The sequence below is a fragment of the Mytilus californianus genome, unplaced genomic scaffold, assembly GCF_021869535.1.
Source record: "Mytilus californianus isolate M0D057914Y unplaced genomic scaffold, xbMytCali1.0.p SCAF_2, whole genome shotgun sequence".
In the NCBI taxonomy this organism is placed as follows: Eukaryota; Metazoa; Mollusca; class Bivalvia; order Mytilida; family Mytilidae; genus Mytilus; species Mytilus californianus.
The window spans coordinates 28,398,143-28,420,395 of NW_026262668.1; the positions used below are offsets into that span (position 1 = coordinate 28,398,143).

Consider the following 22,253-nt stretch of genomic DNA (forward strand, 5'->3'; position numbering starts at 1 on the left):
GCGTCGGCGGCAACAATGTATTAGTTTGTGATTAGGTCTAGTTTATGGTGAACCACTAGTAATAGGTCAATGATATTTGGTATGCAGTTGTATTCGCATTGGCACATCTTATTTCCATGGAGATTATTTGGCCCTGCCCCTTCAGTCATGGTCAATTGACTTTAAAACTTTTGCTTAGTTTACATGAATAAGTTTGTGATTAGGTCAGTTTATGGGGAACCACTAGTGGTAGGTCAATGATGTTTGGTATGCAGTTGTATAAGCATTGGCATATCTCATTTCCTAGGAGATTATTTGGCTCCGCCCTCTCAGTCATGGTCTATTGACTTTGGAACTTTTGCTCAGTTTACATGTTTTAGTTTGTGATTATGTCAGTTTATGGGGAACCACTAGTGGTAGGTCAATGATGTTTGGTATGCAGTTGTATAAGCATTGGCATATCTCATTTCCATGGAGATTAATTTGCTCCGCCCCCTCAGTCGTGGTCTATTGACTTTGAAACTTTTGCTTAGATTATATGTATTAGTTTGTGATTAGGTCAGTTTAAGACGAACCGCTAATGTTAAGTCAATGATATTAGGGATGCAAATTTATTGGCATTTGCAAGTCTTGCTTCCATGGAGATAATATAGCCCCACCCCCTCATCATGGTTCATTGACTTTGAGACACTTTTACATTGTTTACTAGTTAATGTTTCGTGTTAGGTTTGTTTAAAGGGAAACGACTTATGATAATTCAATGGTATTTAGTATGCAGTTATATTGGCTTTTGCACATCCCATTTCCATGGAGATTGTTTTGCCATGTATCTTCAGTCATGGTTATTTGACTTTGAATATTTGCATAACTTACATGTAAATTATTGCTATTTTAAATTCAACTTTTGCATTATCAAAATTGCAAAAAGGCGAGACATATCTCTGTGTTAACAATTTATGTTAAGTTTTATAGTTATCCTCGTCTCATGGGTTTTCATGCTATTATTTCCTCCCTCGTTTCACTCCTCCGAAATAAAGTTTTTCTGAACTAGATATCGTAGAAAAAACCAAACACAATATAGGGTTGTGCGTTCGCTACACAAGATCGCATTTATTTGAATATGTTCAACATAAATATGTACAATCAGCCATACATAATGAATCAATTTTTACCATACACAAGTCGATAAGAAACGATAAGGTTACATATAATATGCGTAAATGGGGTGGGAGGGTGTGGAATAGTATACCAAACTAACATAGTCCTTACCATCTTGTAACGAGCGTCGCATTGGTCAACCACACCTCAAATCTTCCTTATATACTGACTGTCGAAATCGTCCGTGCAGAAAGGAATTCAATGGGTATTACCCTATCTCGTTTAAATATAGAAATACCGTTATATATAAAACATAGGACCGTAAAGAAATGTATTTATTTCCTCCCTCGTTTCACTCCTCCGAAAATAAAGTTTTTCTGAACTAGATATCGTAGAAAAAACCAAACACAGTATAGGGTTGTGCGTTCGCTACAAGATCGCATGGCAAAGGGGGTTATGTAAATATATGTAAATATATATAAATATGTATAAATTATACTAATTTATCTGCAAATGGGTAAAGCTTCAGATGGGGTTTTTGTGCCAATTTATACTGTAAAAATATGCTTCAAGAACTAATGAAGAGACATTTTGTTGAATAAGACCTCCTAGGAACAGGGCAACTGTGGAAGATGAGGCAATTTAAAGACAACAATTATATTTTAAAAATACCAGTGTTGAAATTTTCAAAAACTAAATTGTCATATTTCTTGTTTGTAGCAGCAGCTTTCGAACTTTTTACTTTATCTGGTAAGAACTGAACATTCTTCAAAAAGTCGCTATGATTCCCGAATTTTTCCTAATCTTTCCAGTAGCATCAGACTGTTGTAGTACATGTATCTTTAAAATACATCAGAATAATAAATGATAACGTTTTAATAAGGGAAGAGACTTTGATTGACTCTGTATCTATATTAATTATACTTATAAAATCCTAATACGATCAGATATCGGTATAGATCAAAACTAACTTGGACCGGTATACACAATATTCAAGATATATGTTTTTTACAAAAAAGGTCATCAGTACAAAATATTTATATGTAACCATACGTCTTCATGCAAATTATCCATATACTAGAGAGTACAATCCTCTTTAAAGGAGTAGAGTCCTCCTCAAAATATTTATACTTATGTAACCATACATCTTCATGCAAATTATCCAAAAACTAGAGAGTAGTCCTCTCTTAAGGATTACAGTCCTCCTCAAAATATTTATATATAACCATACATCTTCTTTCAAATTATCCATATACTAGAGAGTAGTCCTCTCTTAAGGAGTACAGTCCTTTTCAAAATATTTATGTGTGACCATACGTCCTCATGCAAATTATCCATATACTAGAGAGTACAGTCCTCTTTAAAGGAGTACAGTTCTCCTCAAAATATTAATATGTAATCATGCGTCTTCATGCAAATTATTCATATACTAGAGAGTACAGTCCTCTCTAAAGGAGAACAGTCCTCCTTTAAATATTTATAAGTAACCATGCGTCTTCATGCAAAATATCCATATACTACAGAGTACAGTCCTCTCTAAAGGATTACAGTCCTCCTTAATATTATGTAACCATGCGTCTTCATGCAAATTATTCATATACTAGAGAGTACAGTCCTCTTTAAAGGAGTACAGTCCTCCTTTAAATATTTATATGTAACCATGCGTCTTCATGCAAATTATTCATATACTAGAGAGTACAGTTCTCTCTAAAGGAGTACAGTTTTTCTTAAAATATTCAACTGTAACCATACGTCTTCATGCAAATTATCCACATACTAGAGAGTACAGTCCTCTCTAAAGGAGTACAGTTCTCCTTAAAATATTTATATGTAACCATACGTCTTCATGCAAATTATTCATATACTAGAGAGTGCAGTCCTCTCTAAAGGAGTACAGTTCTTCTTAAAATGTTTAAATGTTACCAAGCGTCTTCATGCAAAATATCCATATACTAGAGAGTACAGTCCTCTCTAAAGGAGTATAGTTCTCCTTAAAATATTTATATGTAACCATACGTCTTCATGCAAATTATTCATATACTAGAGAGTGCAGTCCTCTCTAAAGGAGTACAGTTCTTCTTAAAATATTTAAATGTTACCAAGCGTCTTTATGCAAATATCCATATACATGAGAGTACAGTCCTCTCTAAAGGAGTATAGTTCTCCTTAAAATATGTATATGTAACCATACGTCTTCATACAAATTTACCATATACTAGCGAGTACAGTCCTCCTTAAAATGTCCGTATCAGTACATCAGTACGTAACAACGTTTTCATAAAATAAATCATTATACATGTATTATAGTGTCTATTCTGAAAACTATTACCCCAAAGGAAGCAGACGTACATTTGGTACTTGCAACGTACCTTTTGCTTTGCAATAAATAATATGGTTAATAGTTTTGTTGATAAGATGAACTGGTGGTACAAACCAATTCAAATCAAAAGACCAATCAAATGCAAAAGCGTCAGGTGTCCAGAAAGGCAGATAAAATTATTTGACCTTGTAGTTAATACTACTTGCAAAAACATCCCACGTAAAAGATATCCAGATTTCCTTAACAAAAAATAATATGCAAAATGATAAAATTTTACATCCTGTCATCAAAATCAAAGATTTTTCTGAAAAAGTCTGCTTCCTTGTTAAATTCTCTTAGTACCCAAGATCAGATAAATCTATGTTATGCTTTAAAAATGTCTTTAAACAGGAGAATGCAAGTGCTTGTAATTTGGCTTCATACTGCTAATTTGTGATATACGAACTACATTTAAGTTATCGGAGTATAGTTTAACAAATTTATCCTTTGTTTTTCTCCTTAAATAGACAAACTTGCTTCTAAAAAGTCATTTTCTAAAATATTGCTGAAAGTTTAATATAATTATCCAATTTATCACATATCTATCTGTCGTCTTAATAAACTATTACTTTTATATCTTTTTATATACCTACATGGAGTTATTTTCTTTCAGAACGATAGGTCATTCTTTATCAGAATCAACCCGGACGATACCATTTTTCAATGAAATGTGCTCCAAGGCATAAAATAATGACCTGTGTCAGGTCATTATTTTATCCTGATTGAAAAACTAATTTAACTGTTTGTTAACAGATTGTATTCATTTTATTTTACATGAATTAATCATAACGAAAAATTGAAAGAAAAGTTGCAAGTCACAGTTTTTTTGTCACTCTCGGGTGTTGAACATTCAACCGAAGCACTACCAACTGGTGCACCCGCAGCTGCTGATGGTTTTGCCTTCTTACTTCCATCTGACGGTCTTAATCCATACAAGATGTTCGATGCCTCTATTTGTTGATCGGCAGAAGTCCTTTTGTAAACTCTTACTGCATTACTACGATGACCTGCAATACATAGCTTAATTATTTTTGCGTTTACGTTAGCACTTTTTATTTCTATTGAACTGCATATTCAACATCACAATAAAAGGAATAAAACTCAAAATTTTAGCAGTAACTGAAGCATGACGGACAAACAGACGAGCGGACGAGTTATGGTAAATCTGATTACCCAAAATATCGTGATCGTGACAGATACAATCAGTTATCTTAATGATAAGTTTCCTGAAGTCTCTGTACAAAGATAATTATACATTTTTCTTACAATCATCAGTTCTCTATTAAAGCAATTGAAGAAAAAAAACTGTGAAAAAGAACAGTTATTGGGTAATGTCATGCAGACAAGGAATACCTTCGTGTTTGTTTTTTTTTTCATGCCATTTTGTGTGGGCTAAATAAGAATATTAAAAATAAAAGACTAGAAATTATAATGTTTCATTTTACTATTATATTACCTGTTGTTTCGGCCACACGTTGTTCTTCTATGCCAGCATTATAAAGACGTGTTGCTGCTGAGGCTCGGAGGCTATGGTTTGTACGTTTTCCAGTCAGTCCAATACTTGTGCACAACCGTTTCACAGTGCCTTGTAAAGTGTTGTGTCCAATAGGAGTTTTGCTATACCATTGTCCATCTTTGATATGTTTTAAAGGTGTAAGGTAAAAACAATCCTTTCCGCCATTTGTTGGACTTAAATAAAAGAAAACGTTTTGTAAAATTTTACTTCAAACACACATAATGTAATAATGTAAAGATGATTTTAATTATTATAGGTAAATTACAGCTAATTTCCTAATGCTTGTGGAGTAAAACTTTGGCTGGCTTACTTGCTTTGTTTGTATAAACGTAAGCTGAAGCATTGTATTTAAGATTGATATCTGCAAACAATATAAACAGGCATTATTAAACAAGTATATATTATATTTAAATTTGATTGAAAGTTATCCCAATCACAATTGTCAATATACAAACAAAGCAAGCAAGCTAACCAAAGTCTTACCCTGCATGCATTAGGAAATTAGCTGTAAAAGGAAATTACGTTAGATTAGATCAACAAATATTTCAGATTTTATCATATTCATTGAAGCATGATGAGAAGATATATTAAAGAATCGTTCTGAATATGCATGAAATATTTGCCACTGGACGTTAAGCAACCAACAATCAATATATTAAAAAAAACAGTAATAAATCCTGTGGATTCGTATTGGAAAATTTAATTCAACCTTTGGATGTCTGTTTTGTGTTCATGATTTGTTTTGATGTGTTACATGTACATTAGACGATTTTCATATTTTTCTGCTGCCTTTGGTTTTTTTTTTTAAAGTTTTATACATTGTTTGTATATTCTTTACACCATTCAATTTTCATATTTTCTCATGTTCTTTACCTTTATAAGGAAATCGGTACAGAGAGGGCTTCATCTTTTAAATTTGGAGGAGGGGATACCACTGGCGTTGTCATTTTTTTTTTCGATCTATGAGTTTGAATGTCCCTCTGGTATCTTTTGCCCCTCTTCTATTGTCATTTTAACGTACAAGGAATACCATTAGTCGTTTTTTTTGTAAGTGTTGAAAAGCGTTAACGCGTTAAATATAAGCCCCCCCCCCATTTTATAAAGTTATTTATAAATAATAAGCTACTTACCAAAGTGACTTGTACTTTTCAAATACTGTAACAATACATCTATTTCTGTTTTCTGGGTTTTCAAATGCTCGGACACATTTTGGAACAACTTTTCTGTGCTTAAGGCCACCTGCGTAATCTTTTGAAACATCCTCTTTGTACAACAGGTATCTTAATTTAGCATCCTTATCTTGAAACGGGCCAGTTATTTGCGGATTAGAATTAAGTCTGAGCTGTCGGTGTTCAGTGCCTCCCTTAATGCAAAATGCAAACCACACAAATAAAGCAACGTGTCTATAAGTTGTTGGGGATTATCCACGCCAAGGATACCCTTATCATATAATGACGCTTCTTCATCTACCGATATCACATCAGCCTGCTTGCGCGTATTTGCACCGAGACCTTCAGTGGCCCTTTCTTTCATGACAGCATCTAACACTTGTCTAGCCAGAAGAAATTCGGGATCCGTGAAGAAGTTAATACTAGATGATTTCTGATGACGATAATATCCCTGTATTGAGGAAAACAGGTCATAAATACTGTTGGACGGATATTTACCTCCGTCTTTTTTTTTTGGCCTCTGCAATGAAATATTGTAACGAAGTCGACAGTTCTGTTTTGTCCATGTGTACCAAATCCTTTTGCAAACAATTCGGAGGAATTCCTAAATTATCTGATATCGGACGTAAACGGCGCTCGGCTTGCCAACTATTGAATGCATTATAACCCCATTTATATTTTTTGACTGAAATTTTCGGCACCGATTCCTCAATCTTGTTTTGAAGGGATTTTGCTGTCTCTGGTTGACCGTGTCTAAATTGATGACTTATACTAGTAATTTCCAAATCATTACCACTTGGTTTTAAATCAAAAAAACTTAGAATATCACTTTCTTTTTCTTCACTTACTTGAGAATACGAACTTTGCGTAAGAAAAATCGGGTCCCACTCTAACAAATCTATACCATCCATGGTCGTAATGTGGATTTTCTTTTAATATAACTGGACAATGATTACACACTTTTATATCTTAATTAGTGAGTTTTATTTTAGTGAATTATTTTCACCTTATTTGCATATACATTATAATTTAAATGTTAGGCGTGGTTGTAACCAAACTAATTTGAGCAGAATCTCCCACTTTAATGATCGGTAAAATAGGATAGAAATTTCTGCAAAATTGTAATAAACAGATTTTTTTTCGACGGTATATAAGTCAGATAATGCATATTTTAAGGTTTTTCTTGTCGTAGAACACACCTCGGGGTGTCAGGATTGCTCAAAGAAAGACCTCCCTACGGTCGGTCTTTCATTTGATCAATCCTGACACCCCTCGGTGTGTTCTACGACAAGAAAAACCTTAAAGTATGCATTATCTATAACAGATATCCAGTATTTGACTATAGGTCTTAGTTTTAATAATATCACGGTACCCAGGACTAGATAAACCGGAAGGTAAAAATGTAAATACCAAGAATTTGGTAACTGAAATAATTCTCCATGAAATCCCCAAATAAGTGAAATAATCTGAAGGTATATTCACACGATGATACCCGCTAGTCAAATTTAAGCCTTCGTTTTGCTATACATTTGTTAACGTGGCGTTAATCTAAAATTAACCTAGATTTTCTACTGTTTGGCATAGCTACAGATAATGAATTGACACAGTGAGGGGGTTCTGATAATTCAAAAATAAGTTTTTTCTGTTAAACTGCATGGTCTATTGCTGATCTGTTATTTTTTAATTTTGTTTAATATAACTTTATATATCTATATTCTGTTGTAAGAATAAATTTGCTATTTTTCAATGTATCTTTCCAAAAATAAATGGACTTTTAAGTCTGTTTTTAACCGAAACAATTGGTTTTTTGTTTATTCTGTATCAACATGATCACTTAGAATAAGTAAATTATACTCAACTTGCTAAATATTTGTCTCAAGGGTTTGGGAACGTCGCTGTGGTATGCTGTCTTCTCTGAAGCTGGACTGAAAACGGGACAGTACTAGGCAATGTGTTTTGGCAAGTTGCAGGAGGAACAGACAACGTTGTTTCCTTGTCCAAAGATGGGCTGAAAGGCGTTGAATGGTGCTCTGGAATCGGCGTTGAATGGTTGACGCAGTCTTGATCCTCGTTATCAGCAAAATCAGTATACTTATACTCTCTAACCATCTACCAACCATGTTTGTCTGCTTTCTTTAAAGGGATCCTAGCTATGAAGTCAGCTTTAAGTTTTTCCTTTAACTCATAAATGATGGAGATGCGTTGTTTTTCTACAGCGATGAAAATTTGTTGTGTTGAACAAATTAACTGCATCAACAGCGTTGAACTCCGTTGTGTCACTACTAAATTAAACATACATAGAACCTGCTCATTCAGTATACGGGAAGAAGAAAAATGGCTTTCTTTATCTGACATATTCAAGATGGCGAACAGTATACCAAACTAACATAGTCCTTACCATCTTGTAACGAGCGTCGCATTGGTCAAACACATCTCAAATCTTCCTTATATACTAACTGCCGAAATCGTCCGTGCAGAAAGGAATTCAATGGGTATTACCCTATCTCGTTTAAATATAGAAAGACCGTTATATATAAAACATATGATCGTAAAGAAATGTATTTAAGTATGCATTGTGACGTCACAATTTCCTTTAATAAAAAGCATGAATAGTACGAATTCAGATGACGTACGAAAACATATGATCTGACCATTATGTTGTACATGTAAAGCATAAATACATAAAGGGGGATTTCTATACCCGGCTAGTATAAAATTACTATGATACCACTTTAAAATGACACTGACATGCATTTTTCAGTCATTTTTTTAATATTCATTCCATTTACGCATTCTGTCACGATCTGTACAACTGCGGTGACCATATAGGTTTTTGCGTGACTAAGATCTTTGAACCAGTGGTAAATTTAAAGCAAATATTAAAGGTTACGATTTTGTTGATATTGTAATGAAATAACATTGTTAAAATATCCTCTCCGTTTATCAATAATATTTATTTTGTTTTTTAAAAGTCGACAAACGAAAAATTAATTAAAATCATGATGGGTGAATCGTCCCTTATAGGCTTCCGTAGGATCTTATGATTAATCACATTAAAAATAATTTCTCTTTTGAATAAACGATTACAGTTGAACCCCCTTCAAGGTTAATAATATTTGAAAAGAAATCATGATTTTAGTCTATTCGATCCTCATTTGTGACCCTGACATATAACTCTATTGAATGTATTTTCGCTAGATTTTATTATGAAATTAAAGGTCCCGAAAGTGTCAAGGAATAGAAATTTCAATAAAATATAAGATTCAGATGGACGAAATATTCCTGAATATTATTACTATACTACATGACAAAATATTGTTTGCAGTGAAACATTTGAGTCGGAAAATACCCCACAATTTTTCAAAAGTTAGGAAAGATATACAGATAATGTGAATGCACAGAACACCGATCCAATCCATCTTTTGCTAAAATGTTACAAATTTTAGTTGTTTTTCTTGTTTCCACTGTAAGAAATATTACAGTGTTTGTTCCTGCCAAAATAGGGAATTGGATATGTGTTCCAACAGGAACAGATAAAATAGCATTGTTTATAACAAGTTTAAAAGGGAACTTCTAGTAGGAGGAGTACATGTACATTGACAAAAGAAACGTGTGAATCTGATGTGTTTATCAGATTATTTAAAAAAAAAACATGTCGTCCGTATTGAAAAGGGTGTCGTATACATACAATATGACAGTAAGAAGACGTGGTACGATTGCCAGTTAGACAGCTTTTCACCAGAGAACAAATGGCGTAAATGTTAGCACCGTACGGCCTTCAGCAATGAACAAACCCCATGCCGCATTACAGGTTCCTGGCCTGGGACAGACACAGAATGTGGCGGGGTAAAACATGTTTGCAGTCGCCCCCTAACCAAGAATATGGTGTAACAACACAACATAAGAACAAACTAGAAAAATCAGTTGAAAAATACTTGACTCGTCGGATTGATACATTACACAAACACACACACAAAAAACAACTGACAAAAAAGTATATTTTACAAGCACTTGCGTGACTTTGTCAAAAGCACTGCTTCTATTAGTTCCCGAGGCCATAACTCGCCCGGTAGCAAGTACTTAGACAGAGAAGGATTAAAAGGGTACTTTATCAGTTTATTGATAATGTAAACGTATTGAAACTACAAATTAACCATAGAGCTACCCATCACATTTTCCACTAATCTTTGTAAGCTTGTCTGATTTTGATGCTCAAAAGTTTCAATAATGTAGTATTTTTTTATATTTTGTTTTACCTCGACAGTACCTAAAGACGGTTATTCCAGAAACTCATATCATGCGCACTGAATGAAATCGATATGCGTTTACTATATATGTTTATTTTTTAACAGGGACTTCTTTGTGTACAAAATGGAACTGCAAACCTGACAGTGGTTTACTCTTAAAAACTTACTCAGAACACCATTTTTTCCTTATCTATTCAGGTTGCCAAAAATTGTTCATGACATTTAAAGAAAACTGTATATTCCCAGTCTACACTCCTTGTATAAATTTTCTTTTGGGCGATAAAAAAAAATACGAATTCAAATCCTCCCTTACATTCTAACGCATTCGCTATACAGAAATTCTGTATACATACACATACACAAAAACATCCATTTCATTTTTTGAAAAAGGCAACCATAACCATGTCTTCCAATTTTAGACAAAACATATATGACTAACTTTAGTATACACTTTCTTGTTGTTTCAAATTAGAGAAAGCGTATGGGTCTTTATCAATAACATTGATATGGTGTTACAATCTATTATTATTAAATACGAATAAAAAGAAATATGTGGTGTACGTCAATAAGACAGTAACCCAAAAATAACCTAATAATAAAAAATACGAAGATTCTTAACCAGAATTTCTGCAGTGCAATCGTACAATACAATTGTTGCGGCCAGAAATCACCTGTAAATTGTAGCCAAAAAAAGACACAAATCAATAATAAAATTTAACAAGATTAATTATACACAAGTTTACAAGAAGTATTACACAAATAGAAATGTCAACTTAACTGTCAAAATATATGTCCGATCTTTTGTCTTTTCTTTATCCGGAATTCTTCTCTTCACTGTTGCGGAATCCAAACAGAATATTATGTCCATGCAGTAAGTCACAATCTAGTATGATGTAGTTAACGTTAATAAAAGTATCAATCCAACTGAAAGAACTTCTGAGAATGTTAATGTCTTATCTGAAAGTCTAACTTTAGTGTCTCTCTCTCTCTCTCTATATATATATATATATATATATATATATATATAAGTCACGGAAATCGAAAGGAAAACTGTAGAAGAGATACTCCTAGAAAACTGTAGAACGGACACTTCTAGAATATGGTAGAAGTTTAAATTACACATCGTAGATTATGATCATTCCAGAATTATAATGTAAGTCAAATAGAAAGTTCTAATCGTTCCATCAGTATCTATGATTGTTCCAGTGATTTCTAAACTGCACAGTTGTAAACAACTATAAGAATTATGTAAACATATTATACATGTTATAAGGCCACACAAAAAAAAATAGGCCAAGATAAATAAACATAATAATTACAATATTATAACACCTCCCCCCTTAAAAAAAGTTTGAGTGTAACAAGAACTTTTCATGAACAATATATATACAAAAATACATAGTATGTATACAGTGTTTTAATAAGATCTAGATAAAGCATTTGCTATCGTATTATCTTTACCTTTAATATGTTTTACAATAACATCATATTCCTGTAACAATAAACTCCACCTAGTCAACCTCTGGTTCTTGTTTCTCATTTTATGCATGAAGGTGAGAGGATTATGATCAGTATAAACCAGAAAAGGATGCATAGTGGGATTTAAATATACATCAAAATGTTGAAGTGCAGACAACAGTGCAAAACACTCTTTGTCAATAGTTGAATAATTCTTCTGATGTTTATCAAATTTCTTGGACGAAGGTCGGTGGTTTTCTCCGGGCACTCCGGCTTCCTCCACCAATAAAAACTGGCCGCCAAGAAATAGCCCAAAAGCGGTTCTTAAAACAACAGTTTAGAAATCACTTGAACTGATGGAATGTTTAGAACTTTCTATTTGACTTACTTAATAATTCTGGAATGGTCATAATCTAAAATGTGTAATTTAAACTTCTACCATATTCTAGAAGTGTCCGTTCTACAATGTTCTGGAGATTTCCGTGACAACTAAACTATATATATATATATATATATATATATATATATATATATATATACATACACTAAAGTTAGACATTCAGATTAAACATTAATATTCTCAGAAGTTTTTTAGAGTTGTTACATTGACACTTTTATTTACGTTAACTACATCATACTAGATTGTGACTTAGTGTATGGACATAATATTCTGTTTGGATTCCCGCAACAGTGAAGACAAGAATTCCGGATAAAGAAAAGACAAAAGGATCGGACATATATTTTAACAGTTAAGTTGACATTTCAATTTGTATAATATTTTATATAAACTTGCGTAAAATAAATCTTGTTAAATTTTATTATTGATTTGTGTCTTTTGTTTGGCTACAATTTAAAGGTGATTTCTGGCCGTAACAGCTGTTACAACACTGTTCCATGTGAGGGTTAAACGCTGACGAGCATGTTTGGTCCATCCATATTCATGTCCCAAATTTGGAGCCTGTGATTCAGTGCTTGTCGTAGGTTGCTGTCTGTTGTATTTGTTTATCGTTGATTGTTATGCTATATGTTTTTTCGTTTGAATTGTTTAACATTTTGTCGTGTCTGTGCTTTTAATACCCGACTATACCGGCTTCTTATTGTTGAAGGTCATACGTTGACCTGCTATTGCTTAAATGCACGTCGTTTGAACTATGATGGAAAGTTGTATCCTTGACAACCATACCACATCTCCTTATATTTTTGGTAATATAAAAAAGGCTGCAGGTGCAGATGTTTCGCATTAGATGATTGGTCAATGGCTGCTTAAACTTTCCGTACCAAATAGTTCACGACTTTCAGGACGATAATATGTAGATAAGTTATAAAAACATCATACTTTGTATTTTTAGCTCACCTTGCCCGAAGGGCCAAGTGAGCTTTTCTCATCACTTGGCGTCCGTCGTCCGTCGTCCGTCGTCGTCCGGCGTCGTCCGTCGTCGTCCGTCGTCGGCGTTAACTTTTTACATTTTGAACTTCTTCTGGAGAACCACTGAATGGAATGAGACCAAACATGGCATGAATGTTCCTTATGAGGTGCTGACCAAGTGTTGTTACTTTGTAGCGGATCCATCATCCAAGATGGCCGCCAGCGGGGGACTTAGTTTAACATAGGACCCTATGGGAAATACATACAAATGTCTTCTTTTAGAGAACCACTGAATGGAATGAAACCAAACATGACATGAATGTTTCTTATGAGGTGCTGACCGAGTGTTGTTACTTTGAAGCCGATCCATAATCCAAGATGGCCGCCAGCGGGGGACTTAGTTTAGGGGACGACCATTTGATATTCTGGGGGGGGGGGGCAGGAGGATTTTGAAAATAAATAACTCAGCCTTGATAATCACAAAAATAAATGGTTTGTTCTGTGGTAGTTTGAAAATTAATAACCTGACTTGCAATGTATTAAAAATAAATAACTCGGCAGGTCTATTTGAGAGCATGAGATTGCACCAGATTCTTCATAAAATTCAACTTTTTTTTCAAAAAAAATCCGGAATCACTTCCCAAATCTTTGAATAATAAAAGTATAAATATTATTTAAAAAACTTGAAATGTCTGAAAAATGGGTTTCATTTAACTTGAGGTATATTGTCTCAGGAACACTTAACTCACTTTTATTACATATGGCAGTAACTACATTCAGGCAAATGCCTCATGTAGGAAATTTCAAAACCAAAAGCTTGTCTTCATATCAAATTGTTTTCACGGCAAGTGTCTTGCAAGAAGCAAGTTCTGTTCTCCCTCAGACGTAGCTCCTGTTTTTTGGGGATCAATGTTTCTTATTTATTTGTCTTTTGTTCATTGATTGCCCTTCTGTATTCTGTTAGTGTTGCATTCCTTTTGTAATTTAGTAATTTTGTTATTAACTTGATCAAGAGTTTAAAAAAAAAACAGCAGCCACACACTTAACTATGTGAATTAAATTTTTGCTTTATCTTTGTCTTTTGATGTTGTTCCTAAAAACTCCTAAAAAAGTCTTACACTGAATCTATACATGTTGCTTTGAGACCAAAATATTGTCAAAAATGATTAAAACAGAACTTTCATTTTCAGATTAAGAAAGGGTATGTGAAACACATTTTGCATCATTAGTTCTATAGCAACTTGGGGCCTTCATCGGCTCCAAAACCCTTCAAATTTTTTTAGCCTCGCTCTGCTCGGCATAAATAATTTGCAATACTTTTAAAAGACACTAATTACAGCCAAACTTTAATATCTTGTATGTATGCAATACATGTATATGCAGTTGGGAATTCAGAAGATTCCTTTCTACAGATGATGATGATTAATTCTGATTAAATGGTACATAATGATTGGACTATTCATGTATTATTTATAATAAAAAATGAATTTAAAAATTGTATGTTTTCAAATATTATAAATATAGTTGTGAAAATAAATAATCAGTCCCTTGCTTTAATGAAAATGAAAAATCTTGCTTCAACAGTGCAGAAAATAGATAATCTGTCCTCTTAGTTTACAAAAATAAATAACCGATCAAAAACAAATCCTCCTGCCCCCCCCCCCCCCCCCCCCCCCCAGAATATCAAATGGTTGTCCCCTTAACATAGGACCCTAAGGGAAATACATACAAATGTCTTCTTTTAGAGAACCACTGAATGGAATGAAATCAAACATGACATGAATGTTCCTTATGAGGTGCTGACCAAGTGTTGTTACTTTGAAGCCGATCCATAATCCAAGATGGCCGCCAGCGGGGGACTTAGTTTAACATGAGACCCTATGGGAAATACATACAAATGTCTTCTTTTAGAGAACCACTGAATGGAATGAAACCAAACATGGCATGAATGTTTCTTATGAGGTGCTGACCAATTGTTGTTACTTTGAAGCCGATCCATAATCCAAGATGGCCGCCAGCGGGGGACTTAGTTTAACATGGGACCCTATGGGAAATACATACAAATGTCTTCTTTTAGAGAACCACTGAATGGAATGAAACCAAACATGACATGAATGTTTCTTATGAGGTGCTGACCAAGTGTTGTTACTTTGAAGCGGATCCATAATCCAAGATGGCCGCCTGCGGTGGACTTAGTTTAACATAGGACCCTATGGGAAATACATACAAATGTCTTCTTTTAGAGAACCCCTGAATGAAATGAAACCAAACATGGTATGAATGTTCCTTATGAGGTGCTGACCAAGTGTTGTTACTTTGAAGCCGATCCATCATCCAAGATGGCTGCCTGCGGGGGGGACTTAGTTTAACATAGGACCCTAAGGAAAATACATACAAATGTCTTCTTTTAGAGAACCACTGTATGGAATGAAACCAAACATGGCATGAATGTTCCTTATGAGGTGCTGACCAAGTGTTGTTACTTTGAAGCCGATTCATCATCTAAGAAGGCCGCCATCGGGGGACTTATTTTAACATAGGACCCTATGGGAAATACATACAAATGTCTTCTTTTAGAGAACCACTGAATGGAATGAAACCAAACATGGTATGAATGTTCCTTATGAGGTGCTGACCAAGTGTTGTTACTTTGAAGCCGATCCATCATCCAAGATGGCTGCCTGCGGAGGGACTTAGTTTAACATAGGACCCTAAGGAAAATACATACAAATGTCTTCTTTTAGAGAACCACTGTATGGAATGAAACCAAACATGGCATGAATGTTCCTTATGAGGTGCTGACCAAGTGTTGTTACTTTGAAGCCGATTCATCATCCAAGATGGCCGCCTGTGGGGGACTTAGTTTAACATAGGACCCTATGCAAAATATTTACAAATGATTTCTTTTAGAGAACCACTGAATGGAATGAAACCAAACATGGCATGAATGTTCCTTATGAAGGGCTGACCAAGTGTTGTTACTTTGAAGCCGATCCATCATCCAAGATGGCCACCAGCTGGGGACAGTGTTTAACAAAGGACCCTACGGACAATACATACAAATGTCTTCTTTTACAGAACCACTGAATGGATTGAAACCAATCATGGCATGAATGTTCCTTATAAGGTGCTGACTAAGTGTTGTTACTTTGAAGCTGATCCTTCATCCATGATGGCTGCCAACGGGGGGACTTCCTTTAACATAAGACCATATTGGAAATACATACAAATGCTTCTTCTAGAGGTGCACTGAATGGAATGAAACCAAACATGGCATAAATGTTTCTTATGAGGTGCTGATGAAGTGTTGCTACTTTGTTGCTGATTTACTGTTCAAGATGGCCACCAGGATTTTTTATTAACTAACAGGGCCAATATTAAACCAAATTTGGCCTCACTCATTATTAGGGTATCTGTTATGATTTTAATCTATTTTAACATGATTTCCAAAACCAAAGTAGAATCAGGTGAGCGACACAGGCTCTTGAGAGCCTCTAGTTTTTTTATCGATGACTTATTTACCTTAAAAGATTAAAGGAGATCATTAACTTTTTGTTATGCAACAATAAATCGTTATATAAATGAAAAGTTCATTTGTCCGTTGGTAAATGACTCTTGTTGTGTTAAAATCCCACATGTAGATTTATTAGTCAGTCAATTCCATTGAATATTTAAATATTGTCTTTTAAAAATAAAAAGAATTTAAAAGTAAAACGTTGTTTACGAGTTGAAGACAACTGATTTCAAGCGTAACTCAATTAAATCAAGTAAATCTCCTTTCAATGAAAAATTCAAGGTACTAAGGTATTAAAACACCCATCTACGATATTTAAATAGACTTTTGAATATGTTTTGTCTGTTCGTTATTTCAGACCTTTTATATTTCAATCAAACTTTTAGAGCAACTTCATTTTTATAAATACTAAGCGATTTTACAAGACTTCTATTGGAACCCCCATTCTTTTATGTTAAAACTTATATCGTTTCACTTGTCCCCGGATATTGAAAATTGTTTTCTATGTAAGCAAAAAAAAACATATATTTGACATAAGTAAGTGCTTTGCTATTGAATCTATTTAAAACTGAGAAACGTTAAAAGGTATATATTCCTGACGTCACAATAGCAAATCAAAGGAAGACAACAACATTTGACGTTATAAATAAAACTTGACCAATGAAGAAATGAGAATAAGCGAACCACACGTTGATCCCCAAATATTATCTACCAATCGAGGAATATATAAATCTTCTTAAAATATGCCTGAGTTCCGTTTTACGTCATTTGTATGTTAAGAATTTTGATGGGATTAAATCGGTGCAATGACGGACGGGATAAGGATCTTAATTTTGATACCGTGACTAAGACAAACGTAATAAATGATAAAATTGTGATATGCATATGAAGGTAGGGGGGAATAATGTACTTTAGAATTCAGAGATGCTTGTAAAAATTTAAGCGAGCACAATCACTTCTAAGATGCAGGAATGCTGATTGCGTATAAAGAACGTGTAATTAACATTAAATGTAAGAGTACAGAAAACTTTAGATTACTACGAATTCATTATTATTCGTGATGTATTTTCCCTGGATTTCGTGGATAAAGGTATATCACGAATTAAAGTGTTCAACCAATAAAATTGGGTTTTATGCAGAATTTGTCAAATCCACAAACATAAATTATGTAAGTTTGCATTTACAATCTGTGGTTTCTCTTAACATTATTAAAGCTTTCTGTTTATGTTTAAAATGTATTGTTGATAACATGTTCAGTCATTTAAAGATTAGACAGAGTGAAATTAGTTCCAAGATCGAAGGTGACGGTTGATGTATAATAATTAATGTCGTCAATTTTTAAAATTTACTTAAGGATGTACTTAGGTGAGGTTTTGGAATTTGTGTCAGATGTTCGGACTCCTTGGTGTTTTTCCATACGATACAAGGTAAAATATTTTGCCCCATAACACCCATTTATCTTTTCATATTAAAGACTTAATAGTTCATAAAAGGTCATTTGCCAAAATTTAAGCAGATTCTTGATTATCCTTCTTTTGATTTGAGACCCAAATAATACCAATGCAAATATAAGGTAAAAGTCCGAGTCAGCATTTTCCCGCCATATTTTAAAAATCAAATATCTCGAAAAGGAGCTCCATGACCTATCAATATTTTTAGCTTATTTTGTTCCTTAACTAATGCTCTTCCGACTTATAGTATCAATTTTGAAATCTTGATTTTTTTAATTTCACCTAAGTACATCCTTAAAGTATCATTTTATCTTTATAAATGCCTATCAAGTCGTTGAATTAACACTACAGAAAGTAACCCGAAAAAGGACGATTATGACGGAAACTTTGAATTACTACCTGTGCACAAGGTAGAGTACTTGGTTTTAGTTTTTGGGACGTAATAGCTGGTTGTTAAAAAAAGAGCGCGGTGATCATATTCCATTTTTCGCAAATTTCAGTTTAAATGAATCTACCAGTATATGATTTAAGCGACCATCGTTAGTGTTTCTTAAAGACTATTGCTAGATTATGCCATGGAGATATTGTATTAATTAAAATGAATAAGGGAAAGAAATCCAACAACACTAATTACTAAATCGTATATGAATATTTTTTTGAAGTTTGCACATTGTCATTGTAACTTTCATTCATTCGTAAACGATAAGAATGACAGATATGAACATGTCAATCCTGAACTAAACCATGACATCACTTAATTTGACCATGACACAGAACTTTCATTGAACTCATTTAAATTATTTACCATAGATATATGTTCCAGACTATTTAAAAGCAATATAACGTTATGAATAATATTTGATGACGAATATTTTTTTGATGTTAAGATAAGCAGTTGACAACTTATAATTACCTGTTTGATACAAAATTCGCATTTACAAACATAATAGCTTTGGGGAACTTACTTAAGTTACTGAGGTTTATCTTCATTACTTAAATTTGAAAACAAAAATCTTATAGCTTTTATTTTTCATTCCGATCCACTTAACTGATATTATCTCACACTGCATCAAATCATGAAAAAAATCACTATACTAAACGTTTAAGGCGTAACCTTTAGCAGTAACGGGAAATGGAATACTCGTATTGATAATACTATATCTAGTATATCTTTGCTTATTTACACAAATTGAAATGTTGACCTAGATGGTTAAAATTACAAAAAAATATGCATACCAACCTGTAATTCAGTTGTTGTAGTTTGTTGATGTATATCATATTTGTTTTTCTTTCATTGTTTTGTACATACATTAGGCCGTTAGTTTTCTCGTTTAAAATTGTTTACATTTGTCATTTCTGGGCATTTTATGGCTGACTAACCAGTATGGGTTTTGCTCATTGTTGAATGCCAAACGGTTACCTATAGTAGTTAACTTCTATGTCATTAAGTCTCTGGTGGAAAGTTGTCTCATTGGCAATCATATCACATCTTCTTATTTTCATGTAGCCTATATAAGTATAAAAAGAAGGGGATATGGTGCGATGAAAATAGGACAACCATCCACTAGAGTTCAAGTATATGACAACAATACACTAAAGTTCAAGCATAGGACAATCATCCACTAAGGTTCAAGCATAGGACAACCATCCACTAGAGTTCAAGTATAGGAAAACCATCCACTAGAGTTCAAGTAAAGGACAACACAACTATCCAATAGAGTTCAAGTATAGGACAACCATCCACTAGAGTTCAAGTATACAACCATTCACTAGAGTTCAAGTATAGAACAACCATCCACTAGAGTTCAAGTATAGGTCAACCATCCACTAGAGTTCAAGTATGGGACGACTATCCACTAGAGTTCAAGTATAGGACAACTATCTACTAGAGTTCAAGTATAGGACAACCATCCACTAGAGTTCAAGTATAGGACAACCATCCACTAGAGTTCAAGCATAGGACAACCATCCACTAGAGTTCAAGCATAGGACAACCATCCACTAGAGTTCAAGTATAGGACGACCATCCACTAGAGTTCAAGTATAGGACGACCATCCACTAGAGTTCAAGTATAGGACGACCATCCACTAGAGTTCAAGTATAGGACAACCGTCCACTAGAGTTCAAGTATAGGACGACAATCCACTAGAGTTCAAGTATAGGACAACCATCTACTAGAGTTCAAGAATAGGACAACCATCCACTAGAGTTCAAGTATAGGACGAATGTCCACTAGAGTTCAAGTATAGGACAACTATCTACTAGAGTTCAAGTATAGGACAACCATCCACTAGAGTTCAAGTATAGGACAACCATCCACTAGAGTTCAAGCATAGGACAACCATCCACTAGAGTTCAAGCATAGGACAACCATCCACTAGAGTTCAAGTATATGACGACCATCCACTAGAGTTCAAGTATAGGACGACCATCCACTAGAGTTCAAGTATAGGACAACCGTCCACTAGAGTTCAAGTATAGGACGGCCATCCACTAGAGTTCAAGTATAGGACAACCATCTGCTAGAGTTCAAGAATAGGACAACCATCCACTAAGTTCAAGTATAGGACAACTATCCACTAGAGTTCAAGCATAAGACAACCATCTACTAGAGTTCAAGTATAGGACAACCGTCCACTAGAGTTCAAGTGTAGGACAACCGTCCACTATATTCAAGTATAGGAAAACCATCCACTAAGTTCAAGTATAGGACGACTGTCCACTAGAGTTAAAGCATAGGACAACCATCTACTAGAGTTCAAGTATAGGAAAACTATCCACTATAGTTCCAGCATAGGACAACCATCCACTAGAGTTCAAGTATTGGACAACCATCCACTAAGGTTCAAGTTTAGGACAACCATCCACTAGAGTTAAAGCATAGGACAACCATCCACCAGAGTTCAAGCATAGGACAACCATCCACCAGAGTTCAAGTATAGGACAACCATCCACTAGAGTTCAAGTATAGGACAACCATCCACTAGAGTTCAAGTATAGGACAACCATCCACTAGAGTTCAAGTATAGGACAACCATATACTAGAGTTCAAGTAAAGGACAACCACCCACTAGTGTTCAAGTTAGCAACTATAGATCACCCTACAATGAGTATAATACATACCGTAAAGTAAGCAATAACATGCCCCTTCATCACAAAATGTTAAACAATTCAAACGAGAAAACCAATGGCCTGATGTATGCTAAAATAATAAATAATTAAAACAAATATGACAGAAAGCAATTAACGACAACCACTGAATAACAGATTCCTGACGTGGGACAAGCACATTAAGAATGTGACGGGATTAAACAAGCACGTTTGTGAGAGCTCAATCTTCCCTCTAACATGGACAGTGGTGTAACAGTATAACTTAAGAACAAACTGTAAAATCAATTGACTCAGCAGATCGGCATCAAGCACAAACAAAAACAACTAGCGAAACAAAAAGACACAAAGTATCAATCTAAATCTAAGAGCACTGGCAGTTACTGAAAGTTTATTCAATACCAATTACGTTACAACTAATAAATAAATCTTGTTCTCTCAGAATCAAACATCAATCAGTACACATCCAACGGATTTAGATTAGAGACGTCATAAACAGTCCGAGAAAAGCATGACTTTGTGCAATGCCAAATCAGAAGTTTATTGTATCGACAGGATGTAGTACCAAAACATTTTCAGAAAAATTGTATAGCAGTGCATACATTTATATCATAACTTGAACATATATTATCTCTCCCTTATAAATCAAAGTTTTCAAAATTTTGAATCAACTTTTTTTAAGTTATCACCACAAATTAAAATGGGATGTTTCCTTCATTTAATTGCAAACCCCCCAAAAAAATGCATTATTTCTGCATTAAAATTTGCTAATTTCGTTAATAACAATCTGAACCGTTCATTTGCCACCATTTATGATCCTTGATAACAAAAGACTCCCATACAGCACTTGGCATGAGCCGTATGAAAACTAACGCCACTTGATGTTACTAAGGAGTAATATTCAAAGTTAGAACTAAGAAGTCATTTTCAAAGGTTTCATAAGGAGTAAGAACAATGTAGTCATATCAAAAGGTTTCATAAGGAGTG

General features: G+C 34.1%; 1 long non-coding RNA gene across 1 annotated transcript; it reads right to left on the reverse strand.

Moving 5' to 3' along the window:
- Window positions 1–4,302: 4,302 nt before the first annotated feature.
- LOC127729636 (uncharacterized) lies at window positions 4,303–6,187 on the reverse strand. Its single transcript, XR_007994743.1, has 3 exons — window positions 6,083–6,187; window positions 4,893–5,125; window positions 4,303–4,443 (listed from the first exon to the last, which is right to left on the reverse strand). It is a non-coding gene; the product is annotated as an uncharacterized LOC127729636 (long non-coding RNA).
- Window positions 6,188–22,253: the final 16,066 nt, after the last annotated feature.